Source organism: Sminthopsis crassicaudata, chromosome 4 (assembly GCF_048593235.1).
Source record: "Sminthopsis crassicaudata isolate SCR6 chromosome 4, ASM4859323v1, whole genome shotgun sequence".
Classification (NCBI taxonomy): domain Eukaryota; kingdom Metazoa; phylum Chordata; class Mammalia; order Dasyuromorphia; family Dasyuridae; genus Sminthopsis; species Sminthopsis crassicaudata.
In genome coordinates this window covers 252,115,279-252,135,511 of record NC_133620.1, presented here as the reverse complement: position 1 = coordinate 252,135,511, position 20,233 = coordinate 252,115,279, and the positions used below count along the sequence as shown (strand labels likewise).

At 33.2% G+C, this 20,233-nt stretch overlaps 1 long non-coding RNA gene across 1 annotated transcript; it reads left to right on the top strand.

The window, feature by feature from the left end:
* Positions 1-12,993: 12,993 nt before the first annotated feature.
* Positions 12,994-19,247, top strand: LOC141566256 (uncharacterized). Its single transcript, XR_012489261.1, has 2 exons — positions 12,994-13,512; positions 16,517-19,247. It is a non-coding gene; the product is annotated as an uncharacterized LOC141566256 (long non-coding RNA).
* The last annotated feature ends 986 nt before the right edge of the window (positions 19,248-20,233 follow it).

Here is a 20,233-nt window from a genome sequence, read left to right as displayed (position 1 = left end):
GAGACTACCGAGATACTCCCTGGAGAAGTGAAATCTGTTCCTGTTGAGCCTATGGATCCTTTGCCTCCAGGCACAGTAGGCTTGACCATTTCACCTTCTGAGAGTGCCTACAAAACAGTGTCCATCCATACACTGATGTGGGAGACTGGAGAACATGTATCTAATATCCCAGTCACTAACACAGGCAGACAACGTGTGATTTATCAACCAGGAGAAGTAGTAGCATCAGGCTTATTGTTACGGACCCCTAATAAGCAACCTAGTGATAGTCGCCTAGATTTTGACTCCAATGAACAAAATCCAGGAATATATTGGACAGCAGCTGTGACAGCTGACCGACCTATGTGTGGCTCACATACTTGACTCAAATCATGGAAAGGCCTTACTGTATACTGCAGTCAATCAGTTGGCAATGGGAAGCAATTCAACAGAAGATGAAAAAAATGATCCACTCAAGACCATTCAGAAGACAGTCCTATTATCTCCAGGGTGGAGCTGTAGCAGGAAAGACGGGGCTCTCTGCAGGAAGGGAAGTCACTTCTCTGGACAAGAGTTAACAGCAACTGCCTGGAGACAACGGTTCACTACAGGAAGAAGAATCTGTCTGAGAGATTTGAGTAGACACAGCAGATCTCTTCCCAGAGAGTGATCCGGCAGCTTCTAGAGAGGACAGCTCGCTACACAACGTGATTCTGCATTTTACTCTGTCTCTTCTATATCATCTAAGTTTCAAGCATTTTAAAATAAATGCTCTGAAGAAAAGCTACATTTCAGATGATGAGAAAGATTATTAAAGGAGACCACATCTCTTTATATAATGGTTATTATCTTAAAGCCAGTGTTATTTCTTATAGATTGGAGATTTTTATGATAAATTTATGTACATTTTTGTAGATTGGGCATTTTTATGTCCACATATATCTTAAAAGTATATGCAATATTATATGTCCATAATAGTTCTAATTCAACTGCTTATTCTTTTATTGCATTTGTGCATTATTTTTATTATTATATTATTATTATTATTATATTATTATTATTATTATTATTATTATTATTATTATTATTTGTGCAGTACTGTTTTAGTTGGTTTTGCCTTTTGTATTTCATAGTGACTAGTTTAAACATAACTTTTAATTCTGATTATATGTTAGAAAATTATATTTATGGGTAAACATGAGCAAGTTATCTCCTTTCTCTGAATATCAACTTTCCTATCTTCAAAATGGTGATAATAATACTGAAATTAAATCTGCTGGTAAAATAATAGCAAAGGCTTATCCATCATTAATATTCTACGCAAATGGTCATTATTAAATGTGAATTATTATTATTATTTTTTATACTTCTCAGGCCATCAGAAGACAGGTTAGTATAACTTTTCTTTATATTTGTAGTAGGCACCATTATCCTGCTCTGTATGAGAATATTATTTTTCAATTTTGCAAAAAAGTGTCAATTTTAGTATTCTGATAATAACTAAAATGGCCTCATGAGGATAAAGACCACAGGACTTTTTCTCACACTTGTCTTGAGAATCCGCTGTCACCATATGGTCTATATAGATTATTGTCAAATTAATCTTCCTATATACTGTCCTGTCACTTCCAAAATAAAATAGAAAATCCTATGTCATTCAAAGTCCTCCATAACTTGGACATCTCCTATACTGCTATCTTTTCTTACAACTTATCTCTCTTCTAAGTCCTGTATATTCTATGATGCAATGACACTGGTTCCTCTAACAAGAAACTTCATTTTCAAACTCTAGTTATTTTCATTGGTTATTTTCCATGCTTGAAATTTCTCCATCATTTCATGGATTCCTTCAAAGCCATGTTCAAATTCCATCTCCATCTGTAGTCTAACTAGTATCATCCCCATCACATTCCACTATGAATTTTTCTTTCTCTTTTGAAGAATTTATGTGCCATTTAAGATTTTTCTACTTCCAAGGACCACTCTTTGTACAGCAAATGCATCTATGTTTAGCTTTTTTTTTTTTTTTTTTTCATATCTCTTGTCAGATAACATTTCCATAGTTTTTTAATGCTTTAGCAAGAATTTTATTCAAGAATGAAAGATAGGTTGATGTGGGTGGGCAGGTGGGTGTATTCCTGGAGAAGAAGTGTCAGGAAACAAAGAAAGTGGTTTCTATGAAATCAAACTTTACCTATTTTATGATTGTAGATTTAATCTGATGAGAGACAAAATACCCTCTAGTCCATTTAATAGATAAGGAAACTGAAGCTTAATAAGATTAAGTGACTTACTTTACAGTCACAGATATAGTAAATTACAGTGAGAGAACTTGAACATAGATATTCTGACTTTTAATTCATTATTCTTAATACTACTGTACCCAGTGACATTGTGCTGAGCTGCTTTTCTTGTGTTTATACTTAAGATGCCTAAGTTAAATCTCTGCATTTATGACTTGGAAGGAATATTTATATTAATAACAGAATCATCTATTTTTGAGAGAACTTTAAAAAAATATATACTTCCAATCTCTAGGACAATGACTGTCTAAACCATCAAAACACATAGCTCTTCAATAAGCTTAAACATAGATGAGGTCAGGTTTTAATTTCTCTACATTTCTTGCCAACTTGTCCTTCCTTATATCTTCTCAAACTATCTTTTTGCAATGTCATTAAAAAAAAAATTGACCACTGAAAAAAGTAAATTCCATTATGGAAATTTTTTGTATGCTTAAAGCACTAAATAATTCTGAATCTTTTCTTTCATCTAACTAACTCCATTTAAAAAAAAAATTCTCTTGTTAGTATATGTTTTCCATTCTTAAACTTTCCAATGAAATTTCTTTGATTCCATTCTTATTTATTTCTTTATTTCCTTTATTTTTCCTTATCTAGATTTGTAACTTCATTAGTGTAGAAAATTACCATTGAGTAACTTGCCTGCATACATATCAAAACAGATCATCAACTATCTCTCACACCAGTTAGAAGTTTTATGAGTTTCCAAGAGACAGTGAAAGGTTAAATGACTTACCCAGAATCAATGAAGCAATTGTTAATAGAATCAAGTCTTGAACCTAGGTTTTTTCTGACTCAAAGTCAGCTTTCTATCCCATACTATGTTTCATTTTATATATATGCAGAAAATAAAACTATGCATTATAATCTAATAATTCTATATTTTAAAATGAGAATATATATTGTTATGATCCCTTCTCATTATGAAAACACTAGATCACAAAGAGAATGATCCAACAGGTTGAGGTTCAATTCTGTAAGTTTATCTTTCAGCTAAATTTGTTCTTCAGGGAAAATCCATAATAAATTCTTGGCCAAGATAATTAAATTGATAAAGCTTCTATCTTTTCTGCTCAAATCTTGCTCTGGAAGAGAAGCTGGGGTTGGAGGATTGAGGAGAACAGGAGTAGAGAGACTTAATAACTTAGAGAAATTATTATTGTTAGAATCATAATAGCAGATGAACCAATTAAACATTTCATGAGATTTTTTTTTTGCATATTTTATTCAGGGTAAAATAAGAAGTACATTGTATACCTCAACAATCATGTTACTCTTCCCTAATGAAAATGTACTACAAGACTCAAGTTTACTATTCTTCAGAAATATATTTTTCAATTTAGGACTAAAATCATGGACCTAAGTCATTTTGCCCTTTCCATGCTTCAATCCCATTCATGTAACTATTTCAGGGAAGTAAGAAATCAGTAAGTGATCTAAGGTTGCATTCCATGCAACCACCTAGGCCCCCATCATAGACATGGAAACAGGATTTAGAGACTTAAGGTCTGAATTCAAAAGCTCTTCCACTATGTCACAATGAACAAGTTATTCAAAATATCTGAATATCATTTTTATCATTTATAAGAAAAAGTAGAGAATTGATCTAGATAATCACTCATAACCCTTAAAACCCCAAATTTGTAATCTTATCATTTGGAATAACCATGCTAATTTCACAAAGTTAATAGGATTATTTACTTAGTTGATAGCTGTAAAGTTATTTTTTAAGAATAGAAATAAAAAACTGCTGGTGCAAAAGCTGAATAAATGTTTTCAGACAATTTGTTATTTGATATTTTGCTTATAATACACTTTTGAAATGTTTCTTAAAATTATATATTTTATGTTACTCTTTAGAGAATTGACTCAAATTTATAAGGAATCAAGCCATTCTTCAATTGATATATAATTCTTTATATTCAGTTTATTCAAACATAGCACAGTTTCAATCACAGGGTGTGTTGCAGTGTTTCAGCAAACAAACAAACAAACAAACATAATAAAAGAAAGTTCCACACAAGAATCCATTAGTTCTTAGGGGGAAAGGGAACAAATATTGTAGGCAGGTCAAAAAACAAAACATGACAAGCAAACAAACAAACAAAAAGAGCCTCTCAAATAAAGAAAATATATATATATAATTATCACCTCTTTCAATTTTGACAATGGAATCTATCTAAAAGAAATAATATATATTAGTATTGTCAGGATGACAGATAGCAGGGCAGTATCTAATAAAGTCAAAAGATATTTGGACAAGGAAGTAGATGTATCTGATTGTGGGGAAATAAGAATCCTGGACAGAAAATTGAGGAAATCTAATTGAGTGCAACTATGCTGATGCTATGTTAATTTTTCACAGCCCAAGGCAATAGAGGATTGATAGATGAACAAGTATCCTAGCAGGTTTGACAAGAGAAGGAAGAAAGAAAATATCTATTCAGGAACAACATATTGTTTTTAACATTTTACTTACATTTCTGAATCCATTAATATTAAACAGTATCTTGTTGAATAATATGAGTACTAAATTTGACTGCAACTCCACTATCCCTGAACTACACTTTACTTCAGAGATGAAAATACCTGTTTCCACTAAGAGATAAGGAATGGATTTCATTAACAGCTTTTGTTAAAATACACATGGGAGAAAGATCTCTTCTACAGTATCTGTAATTTTTTTAGAAATTAGTATTTGATTTAGTGGTTCATTTCTGTCCATGACAGGAACTGTTAAGCCCTACTGCTGGAATTTTGCATTAGGTTGTATTTTGCATAGATTTTTTTTTTGAATTGATAAAATGATAGGTGTAAAGAGAAATGAAATGAAACAAAATATTAACATTTTCCATGAACAGGTGACAATAATATCTAGATACCAATATAGAGAATCTGGTTTGTGTTTCTTGAAAAGAAAGCATTGTAGTTGTTAAAAGAATAAACATAGCTTGATTTCAGTTCAGAGCACATAATTCCTTTAAATGATAAAATTTGTTCAATCAGAAAACCTATTGCCACTATTTCTTGTAGTACCACTGCATATTAGTGATGTCTAAGAATGCTGAGGATTTATGGGAATTTATTTTGTATCCTGCAATTTTGCTAAAGTTGTGAATTTTTTTTTTAATAGCTTTTTAGTTGATTCTCTGGGGTTCTCTAAGTATATAATCATATCATCTGCAAAGAGTGATAATTTAGTTTCCTCATTACTAACCCTAATTCCTTTAATCTTTTTTTTTTCTTCTCTTATTGCCAAGGCTAGAATTTCTAATACAATATTGAATAACAATGGTGATAGAGGACAACCTTGTGTCACCCCTGATCTTACTGGGAATGGTTTTAGTTTATCCCCATTACATGTGATGCTTGCTGATGGTTTTAAATAGATGCTACTGACTATTTTAAAGAAAAGTCCATTTATTCCTATATTCTCTAGTGTTTTAATAGGAATAGGTGTTGGATTTTATCAAATGCTTTTTCTGCATCTATTGAGATAATCATATTTTTCTTTGGAAATTTGGTTATTGATATAGTTAATTATGCTAATAGTTTTCCTAATATTGAACCAGCCCTGCATTCCTGGTATAACTTCTACTTGGTCATAATGTATTATCCTGGGGGTGATTATCTGTAATCTCTTTGCTATAAAGATTTGCTTTAAGATTTTTGCATCAGTATTCATTAGGGAGATTGGTCTATAATTTTCTTTCTCTGTTTTCATCCTATCTGGTTTAGTTATCAGTATCATGTCTGTGTCATAAAAGGAATTTGGTAGGAGTCCTTCATTCCCTATTTTTTCAAATAGTTTATATAGTATTAGAATTAATTGTTTCTTATATGTTTGGTGGAATAAACATGTAAATCCATCTGGTCTGAGAAATTTTTTCTTAGGGAGTTGATTAATAGCTTGTTCTATTTATTTTTTCTAAAATGCAACTAAGTAATTTCTTTCCGCTTCTGTTAATCTGGGCAATCTATATTTTTGTAGGTATTCCTCCATTTCACTTAGGTTGTCAAATTTATTGGCATAAAGTGGGGCCCACACAGTTTTTAAAAGTCTTTTAAAGTAATTTTTTCATTAAAGCATTTTCAGATATGCCCAACTCCCAAAAACTGTTACTTATGTTTCATCATCCTTAAGAATGCAGTGATGCAGTGGAGAGAGCACTGCATCTGGAGTCAGAAAAACCTGGGTTAAAATCAGGACTCAAGTATTTCCTAGCTATTTGGAAACAGTTTGGCAAAAAGTGGATACCATATAAATGCTTATTTCATTTTCTTCTTTCTCTCCTTCTTTCAATCATTCTTTCCTTACTTCATCATACTTGTCTAATTATAAGGAAAATCTTTTCAAATCAGTCACTTTTTTTCTTCTAATAGGATCATTTTCTATTTTTCTCCCATTTATATAATTCCCCAATTTATATAATTTGCAGAATTATAACTTATAGCAATGAATAAAATGATAGGAATATAGTAAATCTAATCAAAATATCAAGCAAGTCCAAAATACAGTATTCTACATTTCTTAGGTTATTTTATTACCAATCTGGATTGGGGTTTGATTATTTTCCTTTTCTCTAATGAACCTTGCTCTCTTTATATTCCTCAACTCCTATGGCTCCTTCCTTTTGTCCTGATTTCTTTCATATTTATTTGAAATTCCTAACTGTGGACATTGTGCAAAGAGATTTTTTAATGCAGTATTTATTTGATTTAAATAATTCATCTAGTAAGATTAATATTATATTAATATTATACAATCTTGGCCCTTGCAATTTTAAAATTCTTTTAAAGCAAATTTTACATTGAAGTATTTGCAGACTTATGCAGTTCCCCAAAACTGTCATCTATGTTTCATCATCCTTAGGAATCACAAATGCATATATTATTGATCATTGTTCTTATGTCTTTCAAATTTGTTTGTAAGTGTTATTGTGTAAAGTTTCTTGTGGTTTGATTCATTAGTGTGTGTATTGTTATTTTTCTATTAGACTCTTCATCCTTTTTGTTGGTGAAATCATTGCATTCACATTTATGATAATTTATTTCCCTCCATTCTGTTCTCCTTCTATATGCTTCTGACTGCCGTTATTTGAAGGTTTTAATGTGTGTTTTTTTTTTTTTTCCTTTAGATTTCTCATCTGTATCTCCTCTCTGAGCATAGGATTTTTTTTTCTTTCTTTGTTTTTAATGACTAATGATTCCCTGATTATACCTTACCTCTTCTATTGCTTCTTCTGTTACTATCTGTATGTTGATTTTTATGCATTGCCTTCTCAGAGGGGTGTGTGTGTGTGTGTGTGTGTGCTTTCTGCCTTCTTTTTACCAGTTTAGCTCAAAGTGAACTTCAAGAGACACCTCTCCTTTTATGCCTTCTTTTGCTGTACTTGTGACTACTGATTGTGTGTGTATTTTCTTCTCCTATTTCTCCTACTGTGTAGTTCTATCCTTAGTTTTTATAGAATATTTTAAAAATTGCAGAACTCTTTATATAATACTTCTGTATCTGTTGACTAAATACTGTTGTGATGCCTTAATGGCAGGAATGATTCCAAATGAATTATTTTAACTAGAATAAAAAGAGTTCATCCTTATAACATCCTTTTTATTTTTCTCTTAGCTCTCATATTTGTATAGTTGAGTTTTGTGTTGTTTTTTTTGGAATATGTAAAAGTGTTCTATTTCACTGATTATTTTTATTTTTTTACTTCCATCATAGAATAATACTATTTTTCTATCTGTTATTCTTGACTTCCTTTTGTAATATTTTATTCATTCCATGTTTTCTGTTCAAGTTAAAGTGATAGCATAAATTTATACATTTATACTGGTATATGTGTAATAGTGACTATAACAGATTTTCCTTGTATGGTCATGAATGTGGCTCTTTGATAAGTGGGTTATTTCTGTCTGTATACCTGAATGTTTTAGTTCCTTCTCTCTCTCTCTCTCTCTCTCTCTCTCTCTCTCTCTCTCTCTCTCTCTCTCTCTCTCTCTCTCAAATTTCTTGATTTTATTAGCAATATTCTGAGGAATTTTCTTTTTGAGGTTCTTTTAGGAGATGATTGGTGGATTCTTTTTCCTTCATACTCTTGTATTGATAGGTTTGGGTAATTTTCTTTAATGAATTTTTAAAATGTGATAAAACAAGACTTTTTGGTCATGGATTTCAAGAAATACTCTGACTGAAGTTTTTTCTCTTTGATTTATTTTCCTGTTTGTTTGTTTGTTTTTTCAAATATAAGAAATATCTTACATTTTCTTTTATTGACTTTTTACTATTTTATTGTGAGCCTTTGCCACAAAAATCAAATAATTTAAAATGTTCAAAAGTGTGATGATTTTACTAGATGAGATTAGCATTTGCTTTTTCTAATTTTTTACTAATTATGTGAGTAACATAATTTAGACTAGTAAGATATATAATGTTTATAGTCAAAATCTAAAAGTAAGAAAAATAAATAATCATCTTTTAAATTAAAGGGAATGTAATATATTCCCAAGTATACAGTTAATAATTACTTATAAATATATTATAGTGATTACTATAATTCTGATTAAAACTAATGATGTTTAAAACATCATTGTCTAATGACAATAATTCTCATTGCATATATTAGGTATTGTTATTCTATATCACTACCATCACTGACATATCATAAATCATTGAGCAATAATAAAACCTAATGCATCTTAGCTTCCTTTTATAATATTGATTTATTTTATTTGCTAATGCCAGAATCCTTCCTAGAGTTGATATACTATTTATCTTCTAACCATGCTTCATTTTACAAAATGACAAAGCATCTTGGAAATCATTTATTATGATCCTCTCATTATATAATTAAGGAAAGTGATGCCCTACTAAATGAATTGATTTGTCCAAAATTATACAAATAGCTACAAGGAGAAGAGCTAAGATTTGAATACAGGTCTTCAGATTTTGAATAACATTTCCTATTATATCATACTACCTGTTAAAAACTTCCTTCTTAAAGGGGATTGTAGATGACTGTAATTGATGCATGTTTGAGGAGGAAAGGTGAATAAAATAAAATATTTCACTCTTGATTAATAGTAGTGATTCAAAAAACTGTTAATTTTCTCAATATGAACTGCTGCAAACTGGTCTCTAAAGAAAAACTAGTTTGTGTTTGGTTCTTTCAAAATTTTGAACTCACTCATGAACTATAAATATTTTCCTAAGGATGTCACATAATATAGGGAGTAGAGCACTGAACTTGGAATTAGCAATTTATTATATCAAATCTTGCCTCACACCCTTATTAATTATGTAACATAAGGCTACTTCCCTCACCTCTGTGAACCTTAGTTCCCTTTTTAAATTAAAATCTCTATGATTTCTGAGGTCATAATTCTAAATTTATGATACTATGATAATTTGCTCAGTCATTATCCTTAGTTCTGATTGTTAAAATTTGAGATGAGATCATGTATTTACAAATTTTCACCAGCAAAAATATAATTTTATAATTTTATACTTTTCTAACTCACTTATCAGGTAATATTTTACTTTTATATTTTCCTATGTATATATCTTGTCCCTACTATTAGACTATACATTCCATAAAGATGGGGAGATAAGTCATATCTCAGGGCTTGGCATAATATATTACATATTATAAGTATTTCATAAAGGTAGAAGTAAATTAAACTGAATAACTGATCAGATGTTAAAACAATTTCATTTCATTGAAAGTTGTCCTTCAATAGGTCCCTATGGTGTTCTTTTAATTCATATTACATATTATTGTCCCACTTATATAGCACTCAACTTTGAATGTAGGAATGTTTTTCAGGCCTTTACAATGAGTCTATTGCTCAGTGACAGAGTTCCTGTGTGGAGCTCTATTCTAATAAAAGAGGGAAAATAGCCTTGGTTTGCCTCTGAGCTTGATAGAACAGCTGACAAAGTTATATCTGACATCAGCTGCAGATTCCATTCTAAGAGCCAATCAAAGCTGAGCACTGCTCTGCAGACCTTTGTCAGCAATTTGATGCCATTGTCAGCTTTCTAGCCTCTCTCAGCACGTGCTGTCTCTTGACATAGTTTCTATTTCTTTCCCTATTAGCACAGGATTGTGACAGGTGACTGCTGTGAAAGCACAATTCAATGACAGCTTTTATCTCTGTAGCACTGTTGAAAATATTTAACTGTAGGGAAAATTTCCATGATGCAGACAGAAACCTAGCCACCTTTCTCAGGAATGTGTGCATATATTTATATGTATATGCATATTAATATATAAATACACATATCCATGTATATGTATATACATATATACATACATACATACACACATACATATATATGTATATATATATATATATATATATATATATATATATACACACACACATATTCAAATATAAAGTTTTCATCATAGTAAACCACGTTTAATATCTCACTTCAATTCAACCTATTCTTATTAAAAAAACAGTGAGATTTGAATCCCAATGATAGATGATGGGGATTCAATTCAGTCAATCAACAATTACTTATTAAATATCTACTCTGTTCCAGATATTGTTTTATGTGGTTGAAATGAAAAAAACAAAATGAAAGTACAATACCTTAAAGAAGCTTACATTCATTCCACTTTGGAAGATGATATGGCATGGATGTAATTGCTATGTAGATAAACATTGTACAAGATAGACAATAAAAGAATCAAAAGATTGATCAGTAAGTCAGCAAATAAACTTTTCTTAGCTATCTAGTATGTGCCAAATACTTTGGTTCTTCAGATCGAAATCTAAAAATGAAAAAGTTTCTACCCTCAAGAGTCCCATCAAATACAAAGGCATGATGAATAGACAGGGAAGCCTTGTCTGGATACTTTCATAGGTTGTCAGTACGAACATAGGACTATAGATTTTTATGGTATTTCTAGTTAGCAAAATAATTTTGGTTTGATTATTGTTATCTGAGAAAGAGGTGAAAAAAGACAATGGGAAGGTAGCTTTTGCAGAGAATAATAACCTGATATTCACGGGGTTCCAGTGTCATGGTGGATAGTTGGATAGGATGGGATATTATCTAGGGCTAGCTAGAAAAACAATTTAGTCAAACTAAAAATTATAGCTTTTCCAAATGTTTTAAAATACATTTAAGAAAGACAGTAATATGAATTCATTGTTGGAATGGTAGTCTGGAACCAGATTGTGAAGTATCTTAAAGAGCAGGCAAAGAAGTGTTCGTTTTATATGAGGAGAAATAGGAAGTCTGGAAATTTTTAGCAAGTTGGTTAAATGATCAAAACTACATTTGGATAAAGGATGAATTTTAAATGTTATAGGCTTAAAGCAAGTAGATCAAGAAGGCAGTTATTATATTAATCTAGGAAAGTGTTGATGAGTAATGGAAGTAAGGGGATAAGCATGTGAAAGAAGACAAAGAAATATATAAATAATAATTTAAACAGTACTCTTATGTAATACTCCTGAAGAAAACAATTTGATAGGGAAAAATACTGGTTCAAGAGTTGGAGGCCCAATTTAAAATCTCATCTTTGATTTTTTACCTTGGTCAAACCATTTGACTAGCTTGAACCTCATTTCTGAAGTATTTGGATTAGATGATTTATGACATAATTTCCAATTCTATGTCAGTGATTCTGTGAATTTATAATAAACCATAACTTTTCTATGTATTAAAGTCTTTATAGATATAACAAAAACATCTCAAAGTGGTTCCAAATCACATAATTTTATCTTCTGTGGCAATATCAAATAAAACTAAACAATCTGTTGGTGTTGGTGTATATGTGTGTGTTTGCCTGATCCCTACTTCCTCTTCAATCTTACTTTCAGTTTGTGCCATTCTCCTCATCTACAAAATACAGAAAATACTGCTTCCATCACATCTCTCATATAATTGTGACGAGCATCAAATAAAACAATTCAAATAACATCAAATGATAATGCTGAATAAATGCCTGTTCATTTTAACTGAGAACTAGAGACTGTCTATGCTATATTTACTCCAAATGATTGTATCTACTATAAATCAGAGAACAATCTAAGGAGATGTTAAAATCTTCCTTGTTCCAAAAGAGGTTACTAACTCCACTCATAAGTGCTGCTATTTCTATTTTCCTATTTTTAATGAATGGTATAACTCTTTTTAAATGTTTTTTTTTTTTTTTGTCTTCTTTTTATTCTAGCTAAAGGAAATAAACAGATTAAGCCAATTAGAATATTACTGCTTCAGCTATCCCCACCTATAATGGAAATTCATATTCTTTACTTTCTTGTTGTACTTCATTGGAACAGTATACAATTCTTTTTTGAATCTAGAGCATATAAAAGAAAAAGAAACAAATACATTAGAATACCTATATTAAAATATGAATTCCCTCATTCCTACCATATATTTAATAGTCTTATAGGCAAGCCAGTTTATGAGATTAAAGAGACATACTCCATCAGCTAAAATTAAAAACTTCACCCTTTCTAAAGATAATACTTAAAGAAGGGAGCAGAGGCAAGATGGTGAGAGAAGGTAGACAGTTTCCTGATCTCTCCCCAGTTTCCTCAGAAAAATGTTGAAATCAAGTCTCTGAACACATTCTGGAAGGACAGAACCTGCAAAGAAATGAAATGAACCAATTTTCCAGCTTAATGTAGCTTGAAAAGACTTAAGGAAAGGATAGTTTCCCTTTTGAGAAAGGGAGAGTGCTGGAGCCCCTTGCCCCACACCCCACATTCCAAGAATTAATAAAAGACCTTGGTTTGTCGAGTTCTAAGAAATATGCTCAACAAAGCATGAGAACATCCTGCCCCCGAACATCACAAGGACACACATATCTACCACCAGATGTCCCGTAACCGACAAATGTTACCTTTGTTATACGACCTCTAATCATGGAATGTTTTTTCAAAAGACTGCCTACGTGACCAAGCCCCTATATAAACCCAAACCCTCCTTCAATAAAGTAGCTATTCTACCTTCTGCCAGAGTTGCCTCCGTTTCTTTCTTTTCAGCCCATCCCCAGGCAAACACCTCCCCCAGCCTCCGGCTTACAGACTGATGTGTGACTTCAGCCGTCCCTAGTTCGAGACCCGCAGGCCGGGTCAAATTGGCGCCCGAACAGGGACCTGAAGATCCATATCAGCCTGACGGATTGACGAAGAGAAGGAGAGACGAACTGCCTGGCCAGGCCCCCGTCTAAGGACCCCGAAGAGAATCTTCACATACAGTGTAAGTGAACCAATCCGTCGCAATCATGGGCTCCCACCTTTCTAAAGAACAGACGTTCGTTAAAGATCTTAAAGAGAGTTTTAGGGAACAAGGAATTAAGGTTAAAAGGAAAGATCTTAAAAGAAAGCTTTAGAGAAAGAGGCTTAAAAGTTAAGAAAAATAGAGCTCTGTGTCTGTCTGTGTATGTTTGTCTGCTTTGAATTTTTTGTTCTGTGTTAAAAGTTAGCAAGCTCATAAGAGATAAGAATTCAGCCTCTGTGTTACAGCCTTAGAAAAATAACAGGCTGAATTGTGGAAATTGGAATTCATTCAGAATAGTAATTCTTTCAGAGTGGTCTTAAATCATGGAATATCTAGGCATTCCCTGTGAAGGCAGAGAAGTGCATTAAAATGGGCTTTGAAGTTTAGAGAAGCTCTGTTTGGATTCCGGGAGGGAAGAATGTTCAAGGTGAAACAAATTTCTCTCTGGCAGCGGGAGTCCTAGGAAAAGCCTCTAGTTTGTTTTAGTGATTTAAGAGCTTTGTTAAGTTTTAAAAACAATGATTAAGAAATTTGGGGATTGATTATTTTAATGTTACTTAATATAAAAATTGTTTGTGATTTTAAACTTTTTAACCTGTTGTACCAATTTGTAAGTAAAACAAAAGAAAAAACTTGACTATTTTAAACTGGTGGGAAAGTTTTCTCTGAAAAGCAGATGTTCAAAGCCTGCTAAAGGGGAGTAATGGCATTACAATCTTATCTGCTTAATACCATACCGCCTGGGAAGCTTCTACTAGTGGCCTTGAAGCACTCAGGCAGAAAAAAAACAAAAAACAAAAACAAAAAAAAACTATTTGGTTTGCTTCTGAAACATTGGGTAATTTGTTATCATTATGGGTTATGAATCTTAAAGTTTAAAGTTTAAAAAAAAAAGGGTGATTAAAGAAAAGGGACAAGAGAGATAGATTTACAAAAGCAATTAATAGTTTAAATGAAATCAGAAGAGTTATTGGTTTGGAAGTGTTAGGTTTAAGTAAGTAAGCATTGGGAAGAGAAAGACAGAGAGATGGGACAGGAGAATGAAGGTGATTTAAGAAGGATTGATTAGTGGGAGCAGAAGATTTCAAGAAGAAATCAGTGGGGAAAAGAAGGAACTAATTGGAAAGGGGAGTCACGGAGAGATGACTGTGAGACAGGATGTGTTTTTACAGGGGGAGAACAGCAATAGGAAGCTGCAGCTGTTTTTGGTTGAAGAAAGCAAACTGATAAAGGGTCAAGCTGCTCTTACAAGATGTTAATTTATTGAACATTTGTTTCCTTAGATATATAATGGTTTTTGTGTTTAAAGAATATGATCAGAGATGTGATATATAGTCTGAAAGGGTTATTTATAAAATAAAAAATTTTTAATTGATGTTTTTAAGAATTTTTCAGATTCCTTTATGTGAAAATAGAAGTTTTAATTAATTGTATTGATGCCAATTATTTACAGGGACTCCAAGTATAATAGTTCTTGCCTTTGTCCTTTTGAAAATGTTTTTGTTATGGCAATATGTAATTTGGGATTTTTCTGTGTATTGGGTATTTTAAAAACAAAATAATTGGTACAATGTTCAACTTATAAAACATCTACTTGGGTATATAAGAATTGTGTGAACATTCTGGGATAAATTTCTTATTGTTAAAAGTCTTACAAAATGTAGATGATCTTTTTGTGACAGGAAAAAAAAAAAGTGACCTTGTCCAAGTCACTATCAGTTTGTTAAATTATTTAGGAGCACAGGGATTGAGAATTTCTTAAGACAAATTGCAATTTGTGGAACATGAGGTAAAATATAAATACAGTAAACAATGTGGCTTTAGGAGTGTTATCAGCCACAGCACTTTTGGTACAAGAAAAGTCAGAAATTAACCTTTGGGAATAGTTTAATAGTGAATGTCCTGCACCAGGTTCAATCAATTCTGAATCAAAGAGGCCAGAAGGTGGCTAATTGATTCAAGGATTTTAAAATATGAAGCAATACTATTGGAAAGAGATGATTTGGCACTCTCACCAGATCATAACTTTAATCCAGCCATGTTCTTATCCGCTTCCCCTGGGGAACATGTGTCCCTTGAACATGATTGTCCAAATGTGATTGATTACCAAACTAAGATTAGGGAAGATTTGTAGGAAGTCCCTTTGTTGAAAGGCACTGAATAGTTCATAGATGGTTCTTCACAAATAGTTAATGGGAAAAGGAAAAATGGTTGTGCTATTGTTAATGGGAAAATTTGACTCTGGTTCAAGCTGGATTCTTGCCAAAAGAGTGGTCAGCTCAAAATTTGTCAATTATATGCAGTAAATCAAGCCCTAAAATTGCTTGAAGGACTGATTCAAAATATGCTTGGGGAATTGTTCATATATTTGGGAAATATGGGAAGAAAGGGGAATGGTAAACAGTAAAGGAAAGGGATTGGCACACAGGGCATTGGTCACTGAAATTTTGACTAATCTTATGTTACCTAAGAATGCTGCAGTGATTCATGTGCAGGGGCACCAAAGAGGAAATTAATTTGAGATAAGGAGAAACTGCTTTGCAGATGAGGAGGCAAAGCGGCCTGGAAAAGAGGAATCTGTAAGTACAGAGGAGATGGTGGAGCAGGCAGATTTAGGCCAAAGCACCTGTTTCACAGCTAAGATCCTCCAATCTGTGGCCCAAGCTATAGCATCCTCCCTCATCATGTAAAGTGGAAAGGATGGATAAGGAAATTAAACAGCAACTGACTGAATTGGCATTAGAGACACAATTGCCTTGGACCAAGTGCCTTCCCCTTGCCTTATTAAGAATTAAAACAAAACCCCTGAAGAGATGTGGAATTGTCACCTTATGAATTATTGTATGGTCACCCTTATCCAAAAGGGATTCAAAATTCTTCCTTGTATCCAATATTTACAACCAAGGATTTGTTTTTAAGGAAATATGTTATGTCTTTACTGTAACATCTGAAAACTTTGCAACTAAACAGGCTTATTGCTCAGATTCCTCCCTTAGGATTTCAACAGTGCATGAGTTCTAGCTTGGAGACGGGATCCTGGTTCAGACATGGAAGGAGGACAAGCTGACCCTGAGATGGAAAGGACTGTTCCAGATCCTCTTGACATCAGATACAGCAGTGCTACACAGGAAAGAGAGTGGACTCAGCACATCAGAATTAAAGGACTGGTGGACTCCGAGGGTGTGGACTTCCCAACTGAATGCAGAGAACAAACTGAGACAGACATTGAAAAGCAACTAATGAACTGTGCATGTAAAATCTTGATAGCGGTATTGAAACCTCACTATTAGATAAAATATCTATTACTGACACCTCCCCCTCCTACAAAACATCCTCCATCAATCATAAGAGTTCCTAAAACTTGTACCAATAATGTAACTTTTCCTCCTCTGATGAATTGTGTTAGAAAGAAAAGAACCTGGTATGACACTTTATTTGGTGGTGCTGGAACTGGTTTGGGTATAGTTAATTCAATAGACCTTGAGACCTTGGCCAGCAGACTGCGCAGTGCTGGACAAGATGTTTCTCAAGCTTTGACTGTAAATGCTCAATAGTTGCCCACAATGATCCTACCCCACCAAAATACTTTAAAATATCAAGGCCAATTTCTACAGATTTTTGATGATAGTATTATTACTAGTTTGGGTTTTACTGAAAATATTAGTAAATTATTTAAGTGGACCAAATGCTCTTTACAAAATATGTATACCTTGATACAAAAAGAAAATGCTCAAAGATTGTTGCAATGTGGGATTATATGTTTAATTTACTAGAAGCATGGAAGAAACAATTACCTGAAAATGTTATGTGTACTTTTTTTTTGGTGTACTGGAACTATTGTGTATTGTCAAGTTAAGATATGGGCTGTTATGTGTTAATTTCATGTGTTACCTTTTGTCTTACCTAATTACTTTGCTTTACTTCATATATATGGATATCCTAAACAGATCTTTAGTTATGAAGAAACTATTAGAGTCTAATCAGCGCGCATTAAATGAACATCGAATACAGACTCTTATAGCTGCAGGACAACTTATCAAGGCCTCTCGTTTAGTAACATCGGATACTAACCACCATTGGTATGATTTCTTATTTAGATCAGGTAGCGCTACCATTTATTTTAATAGTTTAGCCATACCCATATTATTATTGTTGTTCTTTTTGTAATAATGTGTAATTGCTATATGTATTGGAAGATGAAAACAATTTATTCTAATTTTCCTCCATTAGCTCAGTCCTCTTATTATTTTCGTGATCTTAAGGCCAAATGATTAAGAAATTTAAAATTTCATATTAGGATTATAAACTCACTCAAATATAACAGGCCTCAGCTTCCAAATTATGGGAACTTGACCGTTCCATGGACTCTGTATATTTTTGACACTAGATGATAGGAACTAGCCATTCCTAGAGATGTTTGTGCTCCAGAGAAGAGTGGCTCCCTCCCTAGGTATAGACAATTAATAAAGAACTGTCAAGATACAGACGATACGGAACGAGTCAACTAGGGAAGCCCTTCCGTACCCCGCACCTGCACAGATGTATGTGCCAAACCCTTAAATAATTTTTTGGTAAAAATCCTTCTTTGTCTATAGACATGATAAGAAAATTAACTAGAATGAAACGGGACAGTTCTTTTGATACAGCTATATCAGTGGTTAATTTAGCTCTTAATGTGATAGAGGAAATGCAAATATATCAAATTCAACAGGAGGTAGCTTTTTTAGCTGCAAGTCTACAACAATTTATGATAAAAAACAATGCTGCTTGGCAGCATCAAGAAAGTTTGGATTGGATAATGTTAAATAAAATCTCACAGTTATCTGATGTAATGCAAATTGTTGTACATCAATAGGCATTGGCCTTTACCTTTGATAAGAGAGAAGGCAAAATGATATTCATAAGAATTAGTCCCTCAAATTCTAACCTCTAATTGGCTGATAAGCCTTTATAAAAGGCCAGGCTTTCTCATACTCTTGCTAGGGGAGAGAAATATGGAGATGGAGATGCAAAACTCATAATGCACTGGCTGTTCCCTGAAAGGCAGAAAGGTACTGACCTCAGCAACACATGAGCACCGGAAGATCATCAGGACTGTATGCTTGATACCTGTCTCAAATCGGCCTGCAATACATATGGTCATTAGGAATTCTGCCTACCATAGAATGGACAGGACCACCTATGACTCAACGGCCTAACAAAGACAGACAAACTCAACAAAAATTGGTGTTCCCCATAGCTGTTGGTCGCAGTGGACCATCTGACCCTAGGGATAGAAGCCTCTGCTAATTCTCCCGCTCTCCTCCCTATGCATAGAATTGAGAAAAAACATAACAACAGGATTATAATAATTAAAATTTCAAATTGGTTAGACGTGATTCTTCTGAATCAAAATGCCTTCCCTCCTATTTTTTAAATTGAAGAAGGGAGACATGCTGGAGCCCCTTGCCCCACACCCCACATTCCAAGAATTAATAAAAGACCTTGGTTTGTCGAGTTCTAAGAAATATGCTCAACAAAGCATGAGAACATCCTGCCCCCGAACATCACAAGGACACACATATCTACCACCAGATGTCCCGTAACCGACAAATGTTACCTTTGTTATACGACCCCTAATCATGGAATGTTTTTTCAAAAGACTGCCTACGTGACCAAGCCCCTATATAAACCCAAACCCTCCTTCAATAAAGTAGCTATTCTACCTTCTGCCAGAGTTGCCTCCGTTTCTTTCTTTTTCAGCCCATCCCCAGGCAAACGCCTCCCCCAGCCTCCGGCTTACAGACTGATGTGTGACTTCAGCCGTCCCTAGTTCGAGATCCGCAGGCCGGGTCAGGAGAGCAAATTGCCAGTCATTGAAACCAACAGGTGTAACAGTGTTGGGCTACCTCAATGTAATGAACAAGTAATAAAATACCTGAGATCCCATCACTCAAAGCCAGTAACTCTACACAAGAAGCTTGGGACAGCACTCCCTGCCTCCTAGGACCACAGCCCAACTTTAAAAGCCCATGAAATAAGCCTGCATATTGCAAGTAAGCAAATATAAGTAAATAAATAAATAAATAAACCTTGAAACCTTGACCATAGAAAGCTACTATGATGACAGGGATGATCCAAGCACCAAATCAGAATGGTACAAAATGCTTTCATTTGAAACCTCAGATAAGGGTAAGAATTGGTCTCAAGCAAAATAAAAATATTGGAAGAGCTCAAAAGTCAAGAGAGGTAGAAGAAAAATTGAAAAAATAAATGAAATGCAAGAGAGAAACAACAGCTTGAAAAAGCAAAGAATAAAATTGACTGAATAAAGTAATTCCTTAAAAAGTGTAATTGGCCAAATGGAGGGGAAGGTACAAAAGCTAACTAAAGAAAATCATTACTCAAAAACTAGAATTGGGCAAATGGAAAGTAATAACTTCATAAGACGTCAAGAACCAGTCAAATAAAATTTTAAAAAAAGAAAAAATAGGGAAAAATGTGAATATTGCATTGGAAATTGGAGAATAAATAAAGCAAAAGTAATTTAAGAATTACTGAACTTCCTGCAATTCATGATTAAGAGAAGATTTGTGATGGCGTCTTTCAGAAAATTTTAAAAAAGATCTGTTCTGATATTAGAATCAGAGACTAAAATAATCATTGAAGGAATCCACCAATCTCCTTTTGAAAAGGATCTAAAGCTGAAAACTATAAGGGA